The 9,217-nt window shown below is 36.8% G+C and overlaps 1 protein-coding gene across 1 annotated transcript in view; it reads left to right on the forward strand.

Moving 5' to 3' along the window:
* Positions 1 to 9,217, forward strand: part of luzp2 (leucine zipper protein 2) — a 138,918-nt gene that overhangs the window by 105,140 nt on the left and 24,561 nt on the right. The gene's annotated exons all lie outside the window — the stretch shown is intronic.

A 9,217-nucleotide genomic window follows, 5' to 3' on the forward strand; every position in this document is an offset into this window, starting at 1 on the left:
CCGTCGCAGCAGCTTTATAGCAATCCTCCTGATTGCTAAACCACTGCAGGTGTGCCTGACCAGTCGGAGGGGAGGGTGGTACCTGGAACAGGGCACAAGACAGCAGAGGCAAAACATGCACATCTAACAAATACAAACATCACCACAAACTATATCCTCTAAAATTACCATACAGTCAACTCAACTGCTCTCTTAAACAGAGTCAACAAAAACAGGTAGGTACGATTTATTGCTGTTGTATTAGACTGCATTAGTTTTAGCTAGGTGTACCTAATTAACTGGCAACCGGGTGTATAGAGTCAGACAAATGCTTGTGCAACACAGGTTAGTGTGAAAAGGGGGTTCTCTAGGGCATCAAGTACACCAGGATCTCAGAACATTGTTTATCCCCGTTTGAAATATCCAAGTCCACTGTTATGGGAATAAAACAGTTATGCATCCTCAAGCAGCCAAAGCTGTTCAACTTAGAGTGCTGACACAAAATCCAATGAAGCTTGAAAACTGTATGCGAAAAAGACGAAGGGACAAGGACAAATGGAAAGAACCTTTTCTTAAACCTTAAGGCAATAAGTTTAATAATTAGCCGACACCTCAGCAGTGAGCTGCTTATTCGCCGCTTAACATTGCTGCTTCTCATAACTCATCTGGCTAACCACAACCTGTGACGTTACTATAGTTACAATAACTTAACACTATGATTTTGACAGGAATTTGACTACATGAATTACTGAAGGTCCAGTGTGCAGGATTTAGTGCCATCTAGCAGTGTAGTTGCAGATCACAGTTCCTTCAGTTCACCTTCCCCTTCCAAGCATGAAGGGAGAAACTAACACAAGCGCTCTATCTAGAGCCAGTATTTGGTTTGTCCCTCGTGGGCTACTGTAGAAACATGGCGGTTCAACATGGCAGACTCCATGGAAGATGTCCTGCAGCATCTAGATATAAACGGCTCAGTCTTAGGTAACAGAAACATAAAAATTCCTATAATTATGTGATTATATATGCAAATGAAAACATGCTTATTATATTCCATTTCTGTCAGTAGATTCTCCTGAATGTTACACACTAGACCTTTAATTTGAGGATGAAGATTTTAGCTTTTCTGGTCAACTCTCTTCTGTCTTGAACCCATAATGCTATTGGTCTAAATAATTATAGATTAAAGCTTTGAATTGATCACAGTTGCACATCAACAGTCCCCAAAAACAATTTGGTGTTTGGAAGCTCTTGATGTTGAAGAGCTTTTCATCAACCCTGAAGTATCCAACACTAAGGTTATTTTTGAGTTCCTATTGAGACACAGGAAATTGGTGCTGGGAATTACAGATCTCTTTCCTTCTAGAAACCCTGCAGCTGAACATTCCTGACATTTCACCAGCTAAGCTTATCCAAGCCATCATCACATATTCAAACTCTGAGATGATGATGGCACATTTATGCAGCCAAGTCTGATTATAACACTTCAGGAGCTGGAAAGTGTACAAAGGCTATGAAGAGGTCCTGATTGAAGTTGTCGGTCAGTCTACATTGAGCCAAAATTTTCTTAGCAACAGCAAAGGATATGATCTAAATGGTGATAAAACATGACTGGTTGGCTTTGTGCTTATAGATGATAATATCTTACTCTCTTTAATACTGATATGTGTTCTCGTCCAGTGCTTCTTTGTCTGCCTGATTGCCTCTGCAGAACTGTTATCAAGGCAAGTAGACTTCAAGGTCTTAAGGGAGTAAATAGCTACTAGAATTTTCTTGAACACAGGTGGATCACTGGAGGTCACTGTCTTCAATTCCCTTCAGAGGCTATAAAAGTTGAAGTAAATCAGTGAGAGGAACATTCATCCATGCCCCTACTTTCATCCTGGAAAGTTATTTATGTTTAAAGGGGAAGGGTTACAGACTGAACCTGTAATCACACTGTAATTACTGCAGAGTGACAGAATGAAATGGATACTAAAGCTGCAGAACAATTGCCAACAGACCAGGAAATTGCAAACATTATTCTATTATTATTTGTCTATTGATAAGGCAGTGAGATATGCTTACTCAAACAATACTTGTGTTTATGGAGTCTAATTTCTGATAAACACTTTGTACAAAACATTATGTTTCAGTGTTTCGCTTTTTTTGCATTTTCACTATATTTTATACATTGAGCATGGCATGGCTTCCCAAAACATCAGATGTTGAACCTAAATTAACATGTTTACCCCTGAACTTTTAGTTAATTGTTGTCTAGAAATCATCTCTTCATGCTTCAAAGATATTTTTAATTAGGATTTTCTCAGAGCGTTGAGTTAGTGAGAGTAAAAAATGCTAGTGATAAAATCTTTGAATCATACATCGGGTCTTTGAAGCTATGTCCAAGAACTGAGATTAGGCCAGATCATTTTAGCGTGCCTTGGATAAACTTTGTAAGCACAAGCTGCTTTTGTAGCACATGATACATTTTAAGATTTTGTATGGGTAAACAGCAGCTTCCCTTTATGTGCGATTTACATTCTCATCTGGTGAAAATTGGCTTTGGGAATGCTTGCATTGTATATTGGAATACGTTTCATTTGGTGTGATAACCGTTTTTAGAAAGCTGCTTTAACTTGTGCTCGGCTTTTGTTTGTTTTGTGAGGTGGAGGATCAAGCTTTGTGCTCTTAATCCGTGTGGTGAAAACTATTCCACTAAGAAGACATGAAATTACATGTTAACAACACTGTAAAGAAGGTTGTATGGTTGCTATTACAGTAATACGCATGAACTGATCCTGTATCTTTACTGACTGCAAAATGAATTTAGGTTGTCTAAGTCCAGAACAAATGTGCTATTATTTGGAGAAAACAATACTAATAACATCAAAACAATAATAAATATCCATAATAAATATCCTTAAAAAATAAATTTTATTCTCTGAGACTACATAGTCTCATAGGGCAGAGCTTGATTTAACAGCACCTATTGTTGATGTATCTTCATAATATACAGTGCTTTCTCTTTTCTTTCTTCTAGTCTACAGTATTTTATAAGAACCTCAGACATGTAGAGTAGGGCTGCAACTCATGATTATTTCATTGTCATTAAACTACAATACTACCATATGTCTGAAATATTAAAAGTGTATTGTGCCTCATGTTTTATATTGTGCATGCTTCATTATATGTGTGGGATTTCAAGAATGGTCAAACCAGTTGTGCAGTTTAGTTGGTTCAAAGTCATTCTATCTATTTTGGCATTTTGGACTGATAAGACCATTGTAATTGTCATTGCTTTCACTAATAGAATTTTAAATGATTAAGAATGGTTGAATTTTGTAAACCCAGAAGTATTTTCTAGTAGGTATTTCCTAGTATAGTATTTCTTTTCTGAATCTCAAAAAGTTTGGAAAGACAATAGTGGAATTTTTAGAGTTTAAACATGATTGTATGAATGGGTATAGGTCACTAAGAAAAAAGTATTACAGGCTTAGTGAAGTCAGGAAACTCACTGGCAGGCAGCCACTGGCCTGACTCAGCTGTGTGTTTGTTCACTTCACCAATCACAAACACTTAGCAAATTCAGCAGTCCATTTAAATTGGAAAGGAAACTTATCAGATCTCTGCTGCTGTTCAGTTTGCTACTGCTGCTGATGAAGCTACTACTGCCTGCTATACATATGTGGCTATTTTTGCTCTTTATCCGGAACATTGAAAAAATGTCTTGCAACCTTTTTGAACCAGACACTGACGTCCTCAGAGGAAACATCTGATAGCTCAGGACCCCTGCGTCAAATTCAAGGTTAAGACAATCCAGTAAAGGAGAGCGACACGTGGCATTAGAGATGTAATTTTTTCTGTTGCGCATCTTTTCCTCAAGAGCATGATTTCATCACCTATTTTCCCTTTGTCAAATTTATGCTGTTGCTGCACATCATCATTTGGATGAAGGATGTTCACTTCAGTATTTCAGCTCTGTTATTACATTTCATTATTGCATCAGGATTTAATGGAAACATCAAGAAACCTGAACCTCATGCAGATAAAATATAATACCCTGGATTTGGGAGGATTTTCTGTAATGACTGATTTCAAGGTGAATGGCCCCATGTAATTAATTCTACAGGGCTTTTTGAATGGAGCAGCATACCATCAACATCTTCTGCTGATCACACTCGTCTTAAATAACATCAGTTAGAATACATGTTCTAAATAATCTGAAGCAAGTCTAAATTTAATGTAAGTGGTTTCTACATATTGATACAGCTATATTTAATATATGATTCTGAGGTAGATGTCATTGTGATCTATGATGGGCAGTTTCTGTTTTTTTTTATTTTATATGCAAAACAATTGAGGATTACAAAGCACTAGTTATGTTAACAGTATTTATTAGACTGGAGATGGTAAGATTGTGGAAGTGCATGGGGAGATTTGTTTACAAGATAAGGGGTGTGTCTGATATGAGAAAAAGGGAAGATGTATATCCACTGACATTTTGGGTAGCAGTGTTGGTCACATGACCCTCCCCATCTTTAATGCACTATTGTCTCTTCCTTATTTGCATCCCTAAGACATTTATTAGTTTTTCTGTCCTATGAGGAAATAGCAAAGAGATGACATATATGTAGTCAAATGCCATGTAATATTAAAATGGCTCAGGCCTCATCCAGTGATCAGAAATAGAAAATCAAAGCAGAGTTTCTACACATATGAATGTTTGAAATTTGGCTGCTTTGATAATGCATTGTTTTGGGAAATGTGGTGCGCTCCCAGCTTCAGTGATATACTCTGCAATACAATTAGTTATGTGCACAGGGAGCATAAGGAAACAGCTTTAAATAATACAAATGTTTTACTATGCTGTTCTACTTCATTCAGTATCTGTATTGAATAAATCAGATTACCCTGACTGAAATGATTGAAATAAAATATATACTTCAGTCAGTAAGTTTTGGCTGCCAGCCAGTCACTGGTCTGCCTCAGCTCACATGCTTCAGCCAATCAGACACACTTCACAAATAGGGCAATCTGTTTAAACGGGGAAGGAGACGTAGCAGGTCTGTGATGCTGATGTGCTCCTGCTGCAAGTGCACATACAGATGTATGCTGAGGATGTCTGGACACTTTTGTACATCTACCATCACCCTGTGCTGTCATGTCACATGTTTTATCTGCTTTTATGTAATGTGGAGCAGTTGTGCTGTTCTCTCACAGGATTGATGGCACATTGAGTTATTGGCACAGACTGTACATACAAAACAGATCTATTCTTTGCTAAAAGTAAACCAATGTTTTGTATTCTGTGTTTCTCAGTAACAATTGTTGTCCTTACTAAGCATTTGGCAACTACTGTGCAATGATAAAGGATGAAAAGAAGACATCAGTATACTGACAACTTCTAAACACAAACTCATATCAAAGTTGTGACTCTCTTTCATCTACCTAGGGATGAAGATCAAGATCTGGTTCTATTAGGACCTGGTTTCAAAATTTCTCAAAACCAGAAAATCAATAATGTCCGAGCTTATCAATACTGTTATTGAGACTAGCAGGTCCTATAATGCCAGTAGGGCTGAAACAATTCCTTGAGTAACTCGATTACTAAAAATCATCAATGCAGATACTTTGCATCCACGCTTTGTTTAATCCATATAACTATAAATATATAAAAAGAAAGAATACTGTTTTTCACTTAATTAATCAATAGCTTGAATCCCAATCTCAAGAGACAAGAGTCATGTCATTTAATCCAAATCACTGATACACAAACATAAATCGACTGTTTAACAAAGTTTTTAAATGTAACTGAATTGCTGCCTAACTGCAATTAAGCAATAAAAGCAATACCGATTATGTTAAAAATGTATTGTTGTCTGGCCTTTCCACCTAATGAATACTATAGTAGAACAGTATATATAGTGGCATTGATAAAGACTTGGATCATAAAGCAGTCTCAAAAAATTGTATCCATATAAGAAAAAATATTTCTAAACTCTGCATGTCATTGGTCGATAAGCTCCATATTTCCAATTCAAGATGCGCTCATACATTAGGTCATATACATTGTGTATTTGAAGTTGGTTAATGAGAAACCCTTAAAGGCTGTTAAGCCATACTTTTGGAATTATGTCTTTAGATGCAGAACTGGATGGTGCAGCTTCAGTTTTAATTCAAAGATATTGACACTGTTTGAAAATGAAGGAGCAAAACATCAATTTTTGAAAAACTTCTCTGCATCAAATAAAATTGCTAATAAGAAGCAGACATGAACAAAATGCATGTACTGTAGCCTGTTAATTTAGGGAAGAAAATGTTTCTAAGTCAGAAAAAAATGAAAAGAAGAGTAAATTCCATTTTGGGTAATATACATTAATAACAATGACTTAGGGATTGTATGCTTTTCTGTGAGTTCAGAAACAGATGCTACTCTATTTATAGCTGAACTAATAACTCTAAATATTAATAATACTTCAAATTTCTTTGTGTAACGTTTAAAGTGTTGGTCATATTAATGAACCCGCGGATAATTTTGAACCAACTCTGCAGTTCCCCTCAGGTCTACAGAGTATTTTGAAATCTTCCAGCTCATGGTTTTTGTTTTACAGCGCACAGCTTTACTGCTCTCAATAGGGTTGTTTCCGGCCAAGGCAGGCATCTGTTTCCAACTATGCTAAACCCAACGAACAATACCTGCCAAAACAGCACCAAAACAGACCAGAAAGACAAAACAAAGTTAGCAACTTGCTGGTGAACATAGCAGAGCATTTAGCAGCCAGATATTTTTTTCTCAGGATTCTGTGCAGACCAAAACTGAGCTAGAAGAAGATTAAATATTGGACTTGTACATTTGTCTGTTAGTCATAAATAACAAATTAATAATAAACCTAGCAGAACATGGGGTCAAAACACTTGTACACATATTAACATGTCTATCCTTGGGACAGACAGCTTGAAATTAAACAGTTTTGTCATCATTCTCACAACGACGATGACTCATAGTGATATATTACTTGAATATTTGGAAAGGGTTGAGCTGTTAAACTGCACCATGCTTATATATCGTGTCACTGTATTTTGTTTTGTTTATAACAAAAATTTAAATGCAGCTCCCACCCTTGCAGGATTTAAACCATCAGGAACAACAAGGCAGAGATGCTACTGTGATTCTCCTGGGCAGGGAAGACAGCTCACATGATTTATTCTGAGTAAATAATAGACCAATGCTTTGGCAATTCTGAGAGCTCAGCACATTTAGAGATTGAGATATTTGCATTTATAAGTTAACACTCACCAGCGTGTGACTCTGCAGCCTCTTTATATGATTCATTCTATTACCAGCAAGTATCTCAAAAGCTCCACTTAACTGATACAAATAAAATTAATGTGTTAGCATTTAATTTTATGGCCTGGGTCACAGAAAACAGACTTAACAATCTCAAATCAAAAATATGGCGCACCCTATGTGATTTGGAGTTTTACAGATAGCTCTGTGTTTATTTAACCTTACAATTTTTTATGAGGGGCTCCAGGATGCAAGTTTTGAATCCAGTTACACATGAAAGAGATTGGTGTCTTTGGACATGGAAGCACCCTGGGAAGAGGAATAACAAGATAAAGATTCTCATAAAAAAAGGCACAGGTGTTTCACACACACTTTCACTTTTCACTTTGAAGTGAATGTGTCCCTCCACATCATGTTCAGTGTGCTTTGGTGAAGGATTAGACCTCATGTCACATTTTTACTGCCTGTATCAAGGAAGTATAGAGATAGACATAGACAGATAGATAGGAGAGCAAGAAAGGTTTATAGAGATAGACAGTAAGATCGAAAGAAAGAGATACAGTAGATAGAAAGAGATAGATAGGTAGAAATAAAGATATAACGTATAAGGTAGTCAAACTCTTCTTTCGATTAAGAAATACTTTCCAGTTCTGATATAACTGATGCTTGCTGCATCTACAAAAATTGGACCTGAAAGAGTACAAATGCTTTGTCGCTACCCCTAGCAGGGTACAAGCACTGTACATTTGAACATGGTACATTTTTGTACCTTCTTTTCTTTGCCTCTAAAAGCACATTCCTATACCCCTAGTGACAGAAAATATACCTTTATGTCCTGGTACAACAGACTCTTTTGCAAGAACGCCTTAATTACATTTAGGGTTATGGGCCTTGCTCAAGGGCACCTCGGTGGTGGTAATGATGGAGGTGCGAGTGCTGCTTCTTCATTTACCCCAGCCAGATTTAAATAACAATTAGTTTAGATCTTGTAACAATTTTCAGTACCTTTTCATTTTATTGTTCAGCTAGAACTGATTTGTTCTTAACAAGTAAATGCTTCAGCAGTGCTAAATACAAGTTCACTTGGCAACGGAGCATGCCACAGCAGACTGCAGGGGAAAAAACGGGTTGCACTCACCAACTCTGCAAGGGCTCCATAAGGGAGGGCCCCACACAAAAATAAAGTTAAATAATAGGAAAACGAGTCCCCATGGTGGAATGCAAATAATGAGAAAAAAAGACAATAAAACAGTGATCATACTTTAATAAAATAAAATTAGAAGTAATGGTAATGGCTAGTGGAAGCATTTCATTCTGCTATACTGACTTGATTAAATGAACAAAATCACTCAAATAGATCCGTTGTGAACTTGCCAATACATGCTGACGAAGGGCGTCTTGCCTGAAATGTCAGTGTGGCAAAATTTAAAAAGTTGAATGGAAGTGCTGTCCTAGTTCTTTGCTCATGAAATTATTCCCAGGCTACACAGACCAAGAATTTAATGGAAATTTACTAGTAGCCTATTATTATATTATTTCAATAAACCCAACTCTCTATTTGAATCAAGATTTTGCAATCACTGAATAACTGTAACATTTGACTGTACCTTAAGCTTGTTAAAAGTATAATTGTGTACCTCCTTCTGTCAGCCATGATATGGTACCTTTAAAATGAACATATATAACATCAACATATATAGGGACGGATGACATGATAGCTCTCCAAAAGTGAAGCCAATAGCTTTGGTTTTAATTGGTTATTTGAAGCTATTAAAAAGGGTTTCATCTTATGATTGACAGCTGAGATGGCAATTAAGTCGGTATATTTTGGCTTAATTTTTGTACAGTCGGAGGAAGTGGACATGCAACGTCCATCGTTTATGTGTCAATGCCCAGAACGGACAAACCAAACACTGTCTTGAGTTAAGGCCCTTTGGGGTTTTCGTGAATTTTGTGGCCACCGCTTTTTCC

This window comes from Morone saxatilis, unplaced genomic scaffold (assembly GCF_004916995.1).
Source record: "Morone saxatilis isolate NCDOM2014 unplaced genomic scaffold, NCSU_SB_2.0 Contig11, whole genome shotgun sequence".
NCBI lineage: Eukaryota > Metazoa > Chordata > Actinopteri > Moronidae > Morone > Morone saxatilis.